Below are 14,424 nucleotides of genomic sequence, written 5' to 3'. Positions count from 1 at the left end.
GTTTGACAGTGGTGGTTTCTTTCTAATTATCTTTTAGTTATATATCTGTTGAATTTTTAGGGTTTTTTTTTTTATTTAAGACTAAAGCTTTCTGTGTGAGCAGTGTATTTTTTTTCAGCCCATAAATAGAAAGCTCATTTGCAATCAGCTGTGTGCATGGAATACTGGGGTTTGCTTTAATCAGAAGTAAGTGCGTACTCTTAGGGATGGAGGGCCTGCCATGTCCATGTTAGGAAAGCTTCTTTTGGCTTAAAATATGTTTTTTACCCTGTTGCCAAACATTTCAAAGCAGTAATATTAATTCTTCATTTTACATTTGAATTCTCCATCAGAGTAATTTCCTCATAACATGTAATTTTGTAACTGTAAATAAAGATCGAGAGGGAAGATGTCAGTGTTTGCATAGCATTCCTCTGAATTCTGTCCATTCCAAGCAAGCAGATCCCAGTCGTCTTGGGAGGATGCCCAGCTGGTATCAAAACAAAATACTGGAAGTGAGTAACAAAGTATTGCAGCAAATATCAGACTTGGGCCAATGTTTATTCCTGTAGTTAGGCACGTTAATGTTGTGTAATATTTCAAATGCCCTAACTCACTTTGCTGTTTCAATATGCACCCTATCAAACTCTTTTAGAAGCCCATTAGGTGCCCCATTGTATTCTGAATTCTATCAGCTCGATTCAAATCATGACTTATACTAATCATGCATAGTCTCTTCTTGCAGCCTGAGTGAAAATGTAGTGAGAAGATTTTTTTTTTTTTTTAAGGGTAAGTGGAACATGTTGTGCAAGAACTTTAAACAGAGATGTATGGTACACGAATATAATGGCATGTTTATAGCAGGCAATTGAATTTGATCAAATCAAGCTTGTATACAAAGCTTTGGAGTTCACTTCAGAAGCAATTGAGTGAGTAATAGTTATCTTGGCAGGGGGTGGAGAGGGAGGCAGGACGGGTTTCTAGCAGTGAAAGGTAAAACTCATCGTTTATATTTTAATCTCCAACATGTTTTGGTCCTTCTCTATTGTTAGAGATTACTGTTACATTGGACTGTCAGCAATGCATGCAACTCCATGAATAAGCAAGTTATTAAATATGTTGTTTTTGACTGTGACTTTGTCCAAAATAATTCTTGTGTTGCTACTAGTCATTCCTGTGTCTTTACCCAAGATCTATTTTCTGGTGGCAATGGCGTACTAAGCATTATATATTTACAAAGTTCTTCTAGTGATAAAAGAAATAAATACAGAGGCCACTTTAGAAGGCCTTTGTAAAGACTGCTTACCCCAACCAGATCTGGATAGCGGCTGGAGATTTTGATGATCTTTCGCATAAGGTTTTCAAGGATGTCAGTTCCAGTGGCTTGTGATTTATGGCCAAACGTATGTGGCAGAGCTCCTTTGCGTTAGGTGTTACATAGGCCTAGACAAAAACCACCTTGTTGCTGAGCTACTGAACTTTTCAGTGAGCTTTTAAGACCAAATAAAGCTACTGGCATGAGTCTATACTAAAAAAAGTAGTCACTGATGACGCACCAGTGGGACCGAGCATTCCTAGTGTGGATGCTGTATGTGGGTTGTATATTTTCTTTTCATGCAGTATTGTCTTTGATGTAGTTATCTTGTCCTAAGCATTATCTTGCAGAACCACGTAAAAGTACCTGAAAGAGTGGTTCTGGGAAGCTTTTGAAAAGCAGCTGAGATTCTATGGAATTTGGGGGAAAACTGCAAAATAAGGCTTATACTTCCAAAAATTCTTAGGAAAATTCTTGCAGAGCTCATAGTATTTTAAATTTTTTCCTCTAAAAAGGAGCCCTGTTTAAAAATTAAGCTTTTTTTTTTTTTTTTTTTTTTTTTTTTTTTTTAGAAGCTTCTGAGTTGTTGTTGTTGTTGTTGTTGTTGTTTTTAATATTTCTAACCATGTTCTAGTCTATACATTGCAGCATGCTATCCTGGTGCTTTTTTTTTTTTTTTTTTTCCTTTAGTCTTTTGAATTGGGGATACCTGTCATCACTGCTCTCAAAAAATACGCCAGGATATTACTCTTTTGTCATTTAGAAAAAATGTATCCAAGACTTCAGAAAAGTTTAACAGTATTTTGCCCACCAAGCTCTTAAGTAGTTAACTTGTCTTGTTTGAAACAGGGTCTTGGTTTGCCCTGGGGTGTCAGACCACACCTGACAAATAGGTTGTAAATTTGATGATTCATAAAGTGCAGTTAACTGGGGGGGTTGGGAATCTAAGGAAGCTAATCCTGTTTGATACAGAAAATTGTGGTAGTCATCACCTAACAAAGCAAAAATGTTTGCCATGAAAAGTAAATGTTTAATAGAAGCCTCACCTCCATTTTCATGCATGCCAATATATGAAAGGTATTTTCCTTTTATGCTGTTACTTAACAGTAATAAAATACACAGTTCTGTACCTGTGCACTCCTAGCTTATTTTTCTTTGCAGTTTCTAACTTCAAATATTGAAAATGTCATTAAATGGATCCATTTTGGATTCTTTTATTTGCCATTTGTAATTTCAGCATTGTTTTCAAGCTTTTTTTGTTTTGTTTTGCCCTGGGGTTACAGAGAGATTTGGAGGAGGGAAAGGTTGTTTTTCTCTCAGTTTGCTCTTAATGAGGGATTTAATGAAACAGTATTTAATGCATTAAAATCTGACCAAAGGCTCCCTCTTGCAAGCCCTTACTTGTTCACTAAAGTCCAAGGCATGTTTATATGGAAGTTTCATGATCACTCTTCTGAATGATGCTTGTTTAAGTTTTCATACAAATTGGCTTTCAAGTAGCAATTTAAATATTTCTGTACAGTCTTAGTACATCAACTTCTGCATCAAAACCACAAGACCCTGAGGTACTAAAATATCTCTGAATAAAACAAGCCACAGGATCGTGTATAAACAGATACAAATACAGGAGGAAAAATTGCAAGGTGGTTAAAAATCTGTCGATTTATTGTGTACGTATCTAAGATCCAAATAGATAAGACTGTAGCAACAGTGAAAGAAAACATAAGCAAAGCCAGTTATTTCAGTCCATAAATAAAGGTTAGGGCATGCACTCCCTCTTTGCTCTTAGACAAAACCCAGCAACAGAGACAGTTATTTAACAACTGCATTTGCAGTGTATATAGCTACCTGTTCTTTGGCTGGTGGTCATGGTGTGTTAATCCAGAATATGGATGTTTCTTTCATGTGCTTTTCTGTTGTTCTGGAATGAAAGATGTTTTATTGTTAATATACAAAGTTTTGTATGAGCTACATTAGGATAGTTGTGGAAATCGGAACTTTTAGGGCAATTGTGGGGCGGGAGCTGTTTGTTTCTAGATCTTTTATCTCTGTTGCTTTAACATCCTGTGTTTGAGCCCTGACTACAAACTACCAAAGGATGTTTGTTCCTTGCTAATTATCGTTACTGAAGTTACAGGTGGAATAGGCAGGAGGGTGATAAGTTTAAATCGGAATGAGCTGTAGTGATGCTGATGAGATTGAACTACTATGGAGAGATTAGATACACAGAGAAAAAAGGGTAAAAAACAAAAAACAGTTGCTTCTCGAAGCACTGCAACTGAGGGGGAAATTACTTGAAATATACATGCATATTGAAATGGAAAAACTCAGAAAAATGGTAATGTTAAGGAAGGCCTATGAGTGATAGCAGGTAGCAAGTTAGTTGCTAAGTTACAAGGCAATTTTGGACAGCAGCTATGTAGGCAAGGATGGTTTAACAGGTCTGTGCTGAAGTTCCTGTGTTCAGAGAGTATATGGAAGCATTATGTCAGTGTCAAATCATCTTACACAGAGCCCAGAGCAGAGGGATTGTGTTTCTGGGAAAGGTATCTGTGCTTTGGGAGGAAGGAGCTGCCTTGCTTTCACCTCTAGAGCTGGAGGAGGTGGCAGGGAGAAGAGCTGGCCCTTGTGGCTGTCTCTGTCCTGTTCACAATCGGGCAAGTCCTCCCAGTCCCAGCTCCTACTGAGATAATTATTCTGGGAAAGCCAGCTTTTAAGGGCAGAGGTGGCTCCTGCCTATTTTTTCATAGCATTTCTTCCCAGGATTGCAAGTCCTTAAATTCTGCCCTCTCCGACCAGATCACGGGCTGCCCGAAGACAGGAAGCAAGGGGCCTCGCCGTAATCTTTCCTGCATTGGGGGTGAAACAGGACTGCTGAATGATTAAAAAGTCTCTAATCTTTTGCTGGGATACTGAGGGCTGAAGGGCTTTTCTTCCTAGCAGGGATTCCCGCCTTCCCAGAGACAAAGACCAGTGAATTCAATAATGAGTCCCTTGCTGCCCAGCATAATAGATTCACTCTCTTTAAACCTTGTCCCAAGAGACCGCTATGTGGGTTGCTTTTTATTTATCTGTGGTCTCTTTGCTACTGTAGATTTTAGATCAATGAAACTGCTAGTCAGATATGTAACTAGCCTTTGTGACAGAGATTGATAAATATGGCTAAGTATAGCTAGGTATTACACAGAGTTTGTTTTTTATACTGCTGCAGAGGACTGACATAGACTGTCACCAGAAGCTTGATTTCATTCTTTTTTGGTATGTGATCGGTGTCAGTGAACCAGACTTAATAGGGCATGTTTTGACCTGTGTGACAATTATGATTCTCTGAGCTCTTTCCCTAGTATGGCTAATTTAATCTGCCATGTGTTTCTTGCAATTCTATAGCAGTAGCATGACCTCCAATAATATATAAGGCTTTTAGAAAAATAGATAGAATATTTGAAGACATAGAAGGAAAACTGGATGAAAAGCAGTCTGGTTTTACCAAGGGTAGATTGTGCCAGACTTATTTGGCACCTTTCCTTGGTAATGACAGACTTTCTAGGCAAAAGAAATGAAGTAGATCTAATATATTTTGACTTCTGATTCCACATCACCCAATTTGAAGAAATAAAGTTACTTCCATAATAGAAGCAATCTTATGATCAGAAGACAAAAGACTGTTCTGTTCACTGGTGTTCAAGAAAGATCAATTCAAACTGGAAGTGTTGTGGAGAAAGGCTACTATGATGTTCAGAAACTGATTTATTTAGCTTAGCAAATCAAAACTGAGGTTAAGCTGACTCTGAGTGCTCTCAAGGGTACTACATTAGAAGCAAACGTAAGAAAAAGAAAGGAATTAAGAGGAAGGACACAGACTTCCCTTATGACATTTAGGATGGAAATCAGAGAGATGCTCCTCACCACTAGAGAAATAAGATTCTGGAGTGGTGTGCTGGCAGGAGCAACTACAAGAAATCTATTTGGCTGGAAGACTAGCATGAGTAGATGTGGTCAGTTTGTGTTGTGTGGCGCCTAGCTTAGAGAGCAAAGGCAGGGCTCTATAGGAAACCACGTCCATTGTAGGTATATTTAAAAACTGGGGGAAATGTTCAGCATAGTAGAAGACACCTTTTTTTGGCTAGCTGGAAATTTTTACCAGAGTTGGAACTACAATATTATGTCCATTGGTTCAAGTGTCAGGGCTATTTCAGCTTTTTTTAACGTAATTTCAGTTGGTCAAAAATCATGTCATGCCCTAGTGTTCAATGAGTTTGAAAAAGTGATTTTAAAAATGAATTTTTCAGTCTTCTAATCTTCCTCCAATGCATCTGAGATAATTTACTGTAAAGTCAAGGCAGCACTAATGCAGTACTCCCCTCAATATAGTACAATTTGAAAAGGAAAACATCTAGATTCTGATGTGCACTAAGCCTTATTTTCATCCTGAAATTACATTTAAAACAAAAACCTTTAAAGATATTCTTAATATACATGAACATCTAATTATAGCTAAAGATAATTTGTGCTACAATTATCCTCCTTTCCTGCTAGGTCCTAGGCAGATGAACGATCCCAGGAAAAATCTGTACCCTGGGTCCTCTGTACCTCACTACACCCAGACTGATCTTCTGCCCTGCTCCTGGAAATTGAAGGGCAAAAAAGTATAAGAGTGTGTGTGTATGTGTGTACATGTATGTGTATGCACACATTAGGCAAGGGCAAGAAAGGCTCAGTCTGTCCTGTTTTGCATTCACTCTGCCCAGATCTAGTGCTTCTGCATGCAGTTATGTCTGTACACGCGGCCCTAGTACAAACAAAGAAGTTTTTCACATTGTTATGAAAGCTCCTCCTTTGAGTGCCAAGATCCTGGACCCATAAGCGATTCAGCTGTTTTACAGTCTTCTCCACCTCCCTCTCTGATCCGTGCCTTCCCTTCCCCCGGCAGCCCAAAACAGCAAGATCCACCTCATTTCACCATGGCTTTAGCACCTTACTCCTTTCTCCTTACTCCTATGGGCCTCCCGCAGGTCCTGGCTGCCCCACGCCAGCCCAGCCTGCTGAGCGCCTCTGGGGAGGTGTGTGGTCGCATTTTGGCTGCTGGCCTCAGCCCAGATGACAGTAATAGGAAGTTGCAGCCGTTTTGAGGGAAAAGTGATAAAATGGAAGTCTTTCCTGGAATTTTCGTGAGGCAAGTAACCGTCTTTCCATTCGCCAGTCCCTGCTGCTGGTCAGCATCCAGTTCTCGGATCTGGCAACGCTGTGTTACAAACCTCTCTTTTTCCTGCGTGGTTCTGTAGTCCCATGCTGCTGGCAATGCCTTATATTCTTTTGGTGAAATGACACCTCTCCTGTATTCCTGAAGTGCTGTATCCTGCTCTCCTCAGCCAGCGGGATGGTAACTGAGATTTTGAAGGTGTGGTAGGGAGAGGGAAAAAAAGCGATTTGGGAGGCATATGCTTTAAGTATGCCAGTCCTTACTTATTTACTTCTCTGTTTAAGTTTCCTGAGGAGAAACAGATAAGGCCTTTAAAGAAAGTTCCTCATTGGCAGCTTGGTAAAGAGGCAGTGGGAGTGTGTATTTGAAAAAACTGGAATAAACAACAAAGACAAAACATAAGGTCATGATTCAAGCAAATATGCCAGAAGGAGCACTCTGAGCAGATGATGTTTATTGCTCAATGTAGTCTAAAGTCCAAGCAGCATGTAGATGCAGTCCAGTGGAGCTCTACTAAAGCTGCAAATGGAGAGGGGTATAAAGCAGAGGCAGCATATTTTTCATTTGGAAAGGGGCAATAATGATAGTGCAGTGGACTGGAAATGTTTAGCCCCATGAAAGTGCTCAGGGATAGTAGCAGCAATAGAAGCTTTCACACATTTCTTTATTTAAAAAACAAATAAATCATACATTAGCTTTTCAGTATGAGACAGCAGGTCAGTCACCAGTTCTTACACAAACTCCGTTGCCACTGAAAATGACTGTGGGAAAATTTCCCAATTAACCCTATTTTTTTTTCCCTAAGAAGAGAAAAGAAGTTGAACTTCTGAATCTAGTTTCCTGTGGAAACAAAACTTATGCAGTCACAGTGTTTGTCCTGCACCTAATAATTTTTGTAAGCCTCTGGCAAATCAGATTTTGACCAAAGTTGAAAAAGAGATAAAACGTGATAGAATTATTTTTTAAAAAACATTTCATAAAACTTGGCAGCAGGGTAAGAGGCAGAGAGTCAAATTACTGCCTTTTCTTCAGTCAAGGCAGTAATTTGCTTTATTTATTTTATACGTTATATATTGCTTGATGGCCAGCTGGCCAATCAGCACATGTGCTGACAGTCAGGGAGTATTTTTACAGCTCCAGACAAGTCACAGAGTATGTTGTCTCTTGGCAGTGACAGTGTCATGGGAGGCACAAGGAGGGCTGGGATTATTATGAGGAAGGAGAAAGAGATGTGGGACAAAGGACACAAATCCATAGGAAATTAGGCTTTGTTAGTTCTGCTGATCAGGAACAACGTGTTTGTCTAACAGTAGCTTTGTGCCTGAGCACATACGTCAGAACCAGATTAGACTTCTATTTGCATACCTCTTTACCTTTCCCAGGAATGCCTCTGGCATAAAACATCTCAATTATTCTTTCTTTCTTAAGGCATGAGGCTCTCCTGAAGAGTAACTGTAAAAACTGCATCTTATTTCTTAATAGATTTATTACTCTGTTTATTTAAAGTCCAGTGAACTGGGTTTAATAACAACATTGAATGCTTGCTGCTTTTTTTAATCCTCTTGGCTCTGCAGAAGCAACATAACAGAGAGAAGGCAAATGAGCTGGCCGCAATTCCGCATTGTGCGTACACGCGGAGAGCAGGAGCTGAAGACAACCTCGCTGGGCAATGTAAACAGGGCCTAATCCACCCTCCAGAACCCTTGTAACTGGTGATGTGAGAAGGAAGGAATCCAACGGGTTCTGAAGCAGAGGATGAGCCTGTAGCACTGACAGGAAAAACAGGATTTTTTTGTTTTCTGATGAACTGAACTTTTTATATGTACTTGTTGAAATAATAAGCATGGAAAAAACACAAGAAAACTTTTACAGCTACTGTTCAAAGGCCTGCTGTACTATACAAAAGAGTTTTTAATATGCAGGGAGAGAGAATAGCAGCTATGTTTTTTCAATCTTATGTAGTCTAAGGTCTGTGTTATGCTCATTACAATGATATCAGTGCTTCTAAATTAAAGTAGCAATGCCCAGATTTCACAGGGGTGTGTGTCACAGAAATGCATGTGCTAGTAATTAAAACAGAATTTTCAGATATTGCTTCAGCTTCAGACAAGAACCTTTTTATTCAGTCATGTAATAAAAAAGGAAGCTAGAGCCAAACTGGAGGGCGGTATTAAAACATGACACAGCCATTGACTCAACATGAGACCTTACGCACTATTGTTGCTAGCCACACTGAAGAAAAGAAGTGTTTTCAAACACTAGATAGTGTTTCAGAAGCTCAGCTTTTAAGAAAGTCCAACCAAGCCCCAGCTGAATGCTCCCACTGCTAACCACTTTGAAAATTCGCACTGAAGAATAACTAGTCACCTAGAAAGAAAATGAGGTGCAATTACAGTGAAACAGATATTACTTTATTAAATCTCACTGTTAGGCCACTCAGTACCCAGCCTTTAGTACTGTGCATTTTTCAGGGGCAGATACTTGATGCTCAGAGAAAAAGGCACAAAGGAGACTCCAACTGGAGCCAAATAAGCAGTGCTGCACTTTATGGGGTTAGCAGGGAGTCCTTCCTGATCTCCCCATTGACCACAGGTTTGTGAAAAGATACACAGAGCAATTCCCCTAATCACAGTCTTAGCAAATGCGATTAATAGTCAAACAGTTTTCCAATGTTTTGGCAAATCCAATCTTAGCGTTATTTGCCTTGAATGCCTCCTACAGCAATAAATTACGTAAGCTGACAAAATGCTGCATAATAAAGCACCACCTTTTGCATCCCAGTGGTGCTATAACTTGATTATATCCAACCTCTTCTTTAGTAGCTGACCTAATTCCTTCTGTTGTTGTAATTTTAGAAGGAAGTTTTTACAGGTTCTTTGCACACGATATGGATTAGTACTCCAAGGTATCTTGGGAAAAAAAAGAGATAAAAATATTCTTTTGTTCCTACTTGCTTCAGTTTGATACACAGTTGTTTTAATTCATCTGGGTATGTCTGGTGGGGAAACAGAAAAGCCTAATTTTAAGACTGCCTTTCTGACGTTGTTCACCTTGCATTTACGTGCTCTGAGGCTAATACAAAGCTTGTGTTGCACATGTACAGTGGCTAATGAATTCGTTCCATTCATCAGCTTACCTGCTCAGAAGAAATCTTACACTGGGTCAAACCTAACACATTGATGCATTTACAGTCTAGCAGCTCAGATCTCCTTTCAAACAAAAGCCTCAAATGTGTCATTAAAAGGCTAAAATACACCCGCTGACAAGCCCTGCATCCTGATAATGTGGCCATACGAGTCCCAGGATGAGTCAAGAGGATTCTGCAAAGAGCAGCACTTTGTCTAGCGCAGTGGTGAAGAGGATGGGATTTGTCTCCTAACTTTTGCAGTAACTTACTACCGTCTGTCAACATTTGCTCAGTCACATCTAGTCAAACTGGTTTACATTGTTTCCTGCCTCATCATTTGTAACTTTTTTTTCTTCTTACTAGTGCTCACAGGTATGCTAAAATTGCCCTGAGAAAGTATCAAGGTGGAAAAAATAGTGGGCTTCAGAGCCCTTGTCTGGAGTTCAGGTTTAACTGCTTGAAATCACTTGCTTTAGGTGTATATGTCCATTTAAGCAATTAATACATATAACTGAGTGTACTGCAGTACTTCAAAGCCTTCCTGGCCCTTCCCTATAGTGTTTGAGTAACTACACTTTTCTATCACGGCATATGCCTAGTGGGAAATCAGAAAGTGGTTTGGGGATGAGAATCTTTGAATGGCATGAGCTGAAGTTTTTTGGCTCACTCATGAGGGGAAAAAGGCTGGCTCACAGGAATTTTGAATCCAAGAATGCAAACTCTGGGGAGATGAAGTCTCTTGAATAGCTGTGACAGCAGTCCTAATTTAGAGTAAAGCACTCTGGGACTAAATAAATGGCTTGTTGATGGGAGAAAGAGATCTGGAAAGAGTGCGCAGAAATTATGGATGAGTAGCCAAGGTTATTGTGTTGATGACATTATATTTTGCTTTGAGATTTACTCCTTTAGGAAGAGACTGAGTCACTTTGTCTTGACCTATGTCAAAGGGAAGGGGAGACCAGGATTATGTTTAACAACCAAAATGACCATACAGCTGCCAGGGAGTGCCCACAGCTGGCCTTGATTCCCTGCCCCCCCCCCCCCCCACACACACACACAGCTATTTGGGGAAGTTGCAGGGACCTTTTCTTTTTATCCTCCTCAATGCCACCAGTTCTCCAGCCAAGCCCCTTCAGACCTGCCCTGTGCCCAGGCAGCACCCAGCTGCCTCTCCAGGCTTTTGAGCCTCTCCCCTGCTGTTTTGCAGCAGAGTCAAGATCACGTCTCTGCTGGGTTCCAGCCCCAGCAGCAGCTGGTGGCAGCAGCTCCCCCAGCTTCGTGTCCCACCACTCGCTTCCCTCCCTGCAGCTGGAACAGGGGAGTCTCGGCACCGCTGGCAAGTCTGCTTCTCCAGGAGCAGCAGCTCTCTCTTCCCTGCAGACACAGCAATGTGATCAGCCCCTGCTGAGGCAGTGTTTCATTTCCCCGTTTCATCTTTGAGCATCAAATATAGCATTTCATAGCTATAAAAATATGTATATTGTAGATGCTGTTATGCTGATACACTATACGGTGGGAATGGTACAGTGGTCTAAGTCCCTTTCATACAGATATATGTGCCTCCCAAATAGGGAAATCACCGTGCTTTAATTATATTGTTGTAGTTGCAGCAATACGTAGTTCTCTGTGTAAAGCAGGCTGAGAAAAATCCCCTCGCTAAGGGAAATTTTGCTGGCCAGTTCTAGAAAAACCTTTGCATGCATAATTTTTTTGTTTCAGGTGTCCTGCTGCTCTCCATATATGAGAGAAGCCCTTGTTTATAAGGAGCCGATTAGTCATTTGACAAGTAAGTATGCTTACTCATAAAGTAACCTATCTAACTCTATGCGTGACTGAAGTGAGTAACTGCATAATTATATTTCTGTAACTCAAGCCTTCTCTACTGCACCCCTTTCCTTGTGTAGGTTTGTTTTATTCTGCCCTGTCTGTCATGTCCATCATTTAGACGCTGCACTCTGCTAGCAGAAAGTGCAGTGCAAATCCAGGCTGTGTGTGATCACAGATATATTCTGTATTGATATATTTTACAGCTCATTCGTTCTGCTCAGAATTTAGAGGTGGTATTGATTTAAAAAGCTGAAGGAAAGAAAACTCATCTTCAAGTGTATCCAAACTTGTATTCAGCCTTACTCATTGTTTTTGAGTATTAGGCAGAAACGTCACTACAGTTTTTGTGAGACTGGTTATTCCCCACAAATATGAGCATTCATATGCATTTCAGTACAGGTGACAGAGCTGCATCTAAAGATTATCAGGCTGTAGGGCTCCAAACTTGCAAAGTTATTTTGTTTATATTGGCATTAACAGAGCTACACACAACAGCACAGTTCAGAGGATGAAGCCCTGAATGAGAAAGTGCTAGGCAGAAATTCAGACAGACTACCTAATTGCTGGACTGGGCAAAAAAAGCTGTTTGCCTGGTAAGTCTGCCTCATCCATTTTCCTCCTTTCTAAGTGCAACCATACTTTTCTCTCCCACACACTGTCCTTAAAAATATTTTAATACATGTTTCAGTCTTCTCAAGACAGTTGATAGATTCTTTCCTATATTTGTGACTTTGACTTCCATTAATTTCTGTTTATTTGTTCATTGTACATTTTATACCCTCAGTGGAAAAAAAATTTTTTTCAGTTTTATCAGATTGTTCTTTAAGGACTAGTGGGCATTTTTTTTCTGTCCATTAGGCTGCCAAATTAGGAGTTCGCTCCAGTTTCCTAGCTAGTTTCTTCAGGTTTATCTGAAAGGGAGAAAAGAGAAAAAAAGTTGCACAAGTTTTATGATTTGTGTTATAGATTTCCAGGCAGAATGAAAATAAGTATGAAATAAGGAATGTCAACAAATTTCACAAGGCTTCATGTTTGCATCACTGATGAAGCAGAAGAAAAGCATGGCATGGTAAGAAGTAAAAGTGAGCAGAAGAGGGTGTGACTGTGAAGGAGGAAGAAAATGAATCATGGTAAAAGTCAGTGGAAGGATTTAAATGGGTGATAAAATGGGCACTAATTGTCTTGACTCTTGGTTTGTAATGGGGGAGAAGGGGCAATTATTGATATAAGGGAGATCAGAAGGGAGAGGATGTAGATGAATGCTGACACTTTATGAGAGAAAAGGTTGCAAAACTTAGACATGGTGTGGATGCCTTGGAAGAGGGTAGGACTAGCTTTTGATTGCTCTAGGCAACAGGGTAGCACAAAAGGACGGGCAGTGTTTATAAACAGAGTAGTAGTAGAATTGGAGTAGCACTTAAGGGGCTAACCAGAAGTTCATCAGCAGCCATGTGAAAGCTGAATTGGCAAAGACACTTCCCCAAGAAAACGCACTGGCTGAAATGTAGGATTGGATGGATTAAGAGAACAGGATAAAAGCACAGAACATTCACATGAACTGTTGCCGGTGTAACTGGGCACAGATCCACATTGAAAGACAGAGAAGAGAGAAAACCTGTTTAGATTTCCATGGTCAATGAGAACAGAAAATGAAGCCTTGGCTGTCAAAAGGCATACATGAGGATGGAGTCGTGAAAGTCAAGGAGAGAAGGTGTTGAGAAGAAAGATAAATTTGGCAGAGACAAAAATAAGAGACAGGGATCAGAGAATATATAAATAAATCAAAGGCAACATCATTTAAGGATGCAAAAATCACAACAGCAATTTCAGTTGTGCAAAGAGAGTATATAACAGAATGTCAGAAATGCAAGACAGAATAGGAAAGAGGCTTGGATGACAGAAGTCCATGCTGTATAGTTGAGTTAGGGAATTAGTTATGGAGAGAGATGAGCCAAGCCACAGAAATAAGGAAGATGTTACGAGAGTAGGAGTGTGCATTCTGGAGGAAAGTTAGTGGAGGTTCTAAAGTATGGGGAGAAATGAGAAAAACTTAGTGTTAAAAGAGAGAAGAGTTAAGAGAGAGAGTGTGAAAGAGGAGGAGGAAGGATAGTGTGAGTCTTGCTTTCTTTAGGTATTAGTCTATATAGTCTTGCATATAGAAAGGGAAGGTCAAAGGAGAAAAAGCTTGCCAATGTGGGTAGGGAAGAAGTTTTCTGAGACTTTCCTTTTCAGTGTCTGAAAACCAATGAATGTACGTACATCCTTAAGCATCAAAGCCAGTTCTCAGACAAACAGTCAAGATGGAAGGGAAAAATTAACCAGAAGGAGAGGGTTGAGAGAAAGGAAGGAAAGATTTCAATAGAGGAATGTGAACTATCTAATTAGCCTAATTAGCATCATATATCATTTCCTATGGCATCACCAAATTCTTAGTCTCCGCTATACTGAATATGTGTGTGAGGAAATGGAGGATTCAGGTCACTTGACAGACAGAGAGATGTACCTGCTGACGTTTGTGGCTGTCTCACTTTTGTCAAGGATGAGAAGCAAGGAAAGAAAAACCAGTTTTCAAAGTTGGGGTCAGAAGAGACAAGCATATCATTTGCATTTTGGTTTATTAATGTGGGTTAGCTCAGCAGGCAAAGTCTAGCATATTGATAAACGATTTCATAAGTAGAAAAATAGGGTCAGCAACTGCAAATCATTTTTCCCCCTAAAGTAAATGAGGCACATCCTATTAAGGGAGGTTATATTTCATTTCAATCAGGAAATACAGATGTAGACTGAGTCAAAGTGGCTCTGAATATTTCGCTGAGGAAAAATGATGATGAAAAAGAGATGGGGCTAGGCCTTGCTGTATCACACAGGCCTGCTATCAGGCTATGATGTTTTAGTTCCTGCTATATTGGGTCCACAAGTTCTTAAATTCCATTTAATCTGATCAGCTCACAGAGCTGGCTCTATCCCTGATTTCTT

At 40.0% G+C, this 14,424-nt stretch overlaps 1 long non-coding RNA gene across 1 annotated transcript; it reads right to left on the bottom strand.

The window, feature by feature from the left end:
* Positions 1-252: 252 nt before the first annotated feature.
* On the bottom strand, positions 253-6,650 carry LOC112990865 (uncharacterized). Its single transcript, XR_003261177.2, has 3 exons — positions 6,550-6,650; positions 3,143-3,215; positions 253-469 (listed from the first exon to the last, which is right to left on the bottom strand). It is a non-coding gene; the product is annotated as an uncharacterized LOC112990865 (long non-coding RNA).
* Between the last annotated feature and the right edge of the window lie 7,774 nt (positions 6,651-14,424).

This window comes from Dromaius novaehollandiae, chromosome 2, assembly GCF_036370855.1.
Source record: "Dromaius novaehollandiae isolate bDroNov1 chromosome 2, bDroNov1.hap1, whole genome shotgun sequence".
Classification (NCBI taxonomy): domain Eukaryota; kingdom Metazoa; phylum Chordata; class Aves; order Casuariiformes; family Dromaiidae; genus Dromaius; species Dromaius novaehollandiae.
This window is presented reverse-complemented; position numbering and strand designations above follow the sequence as displayed.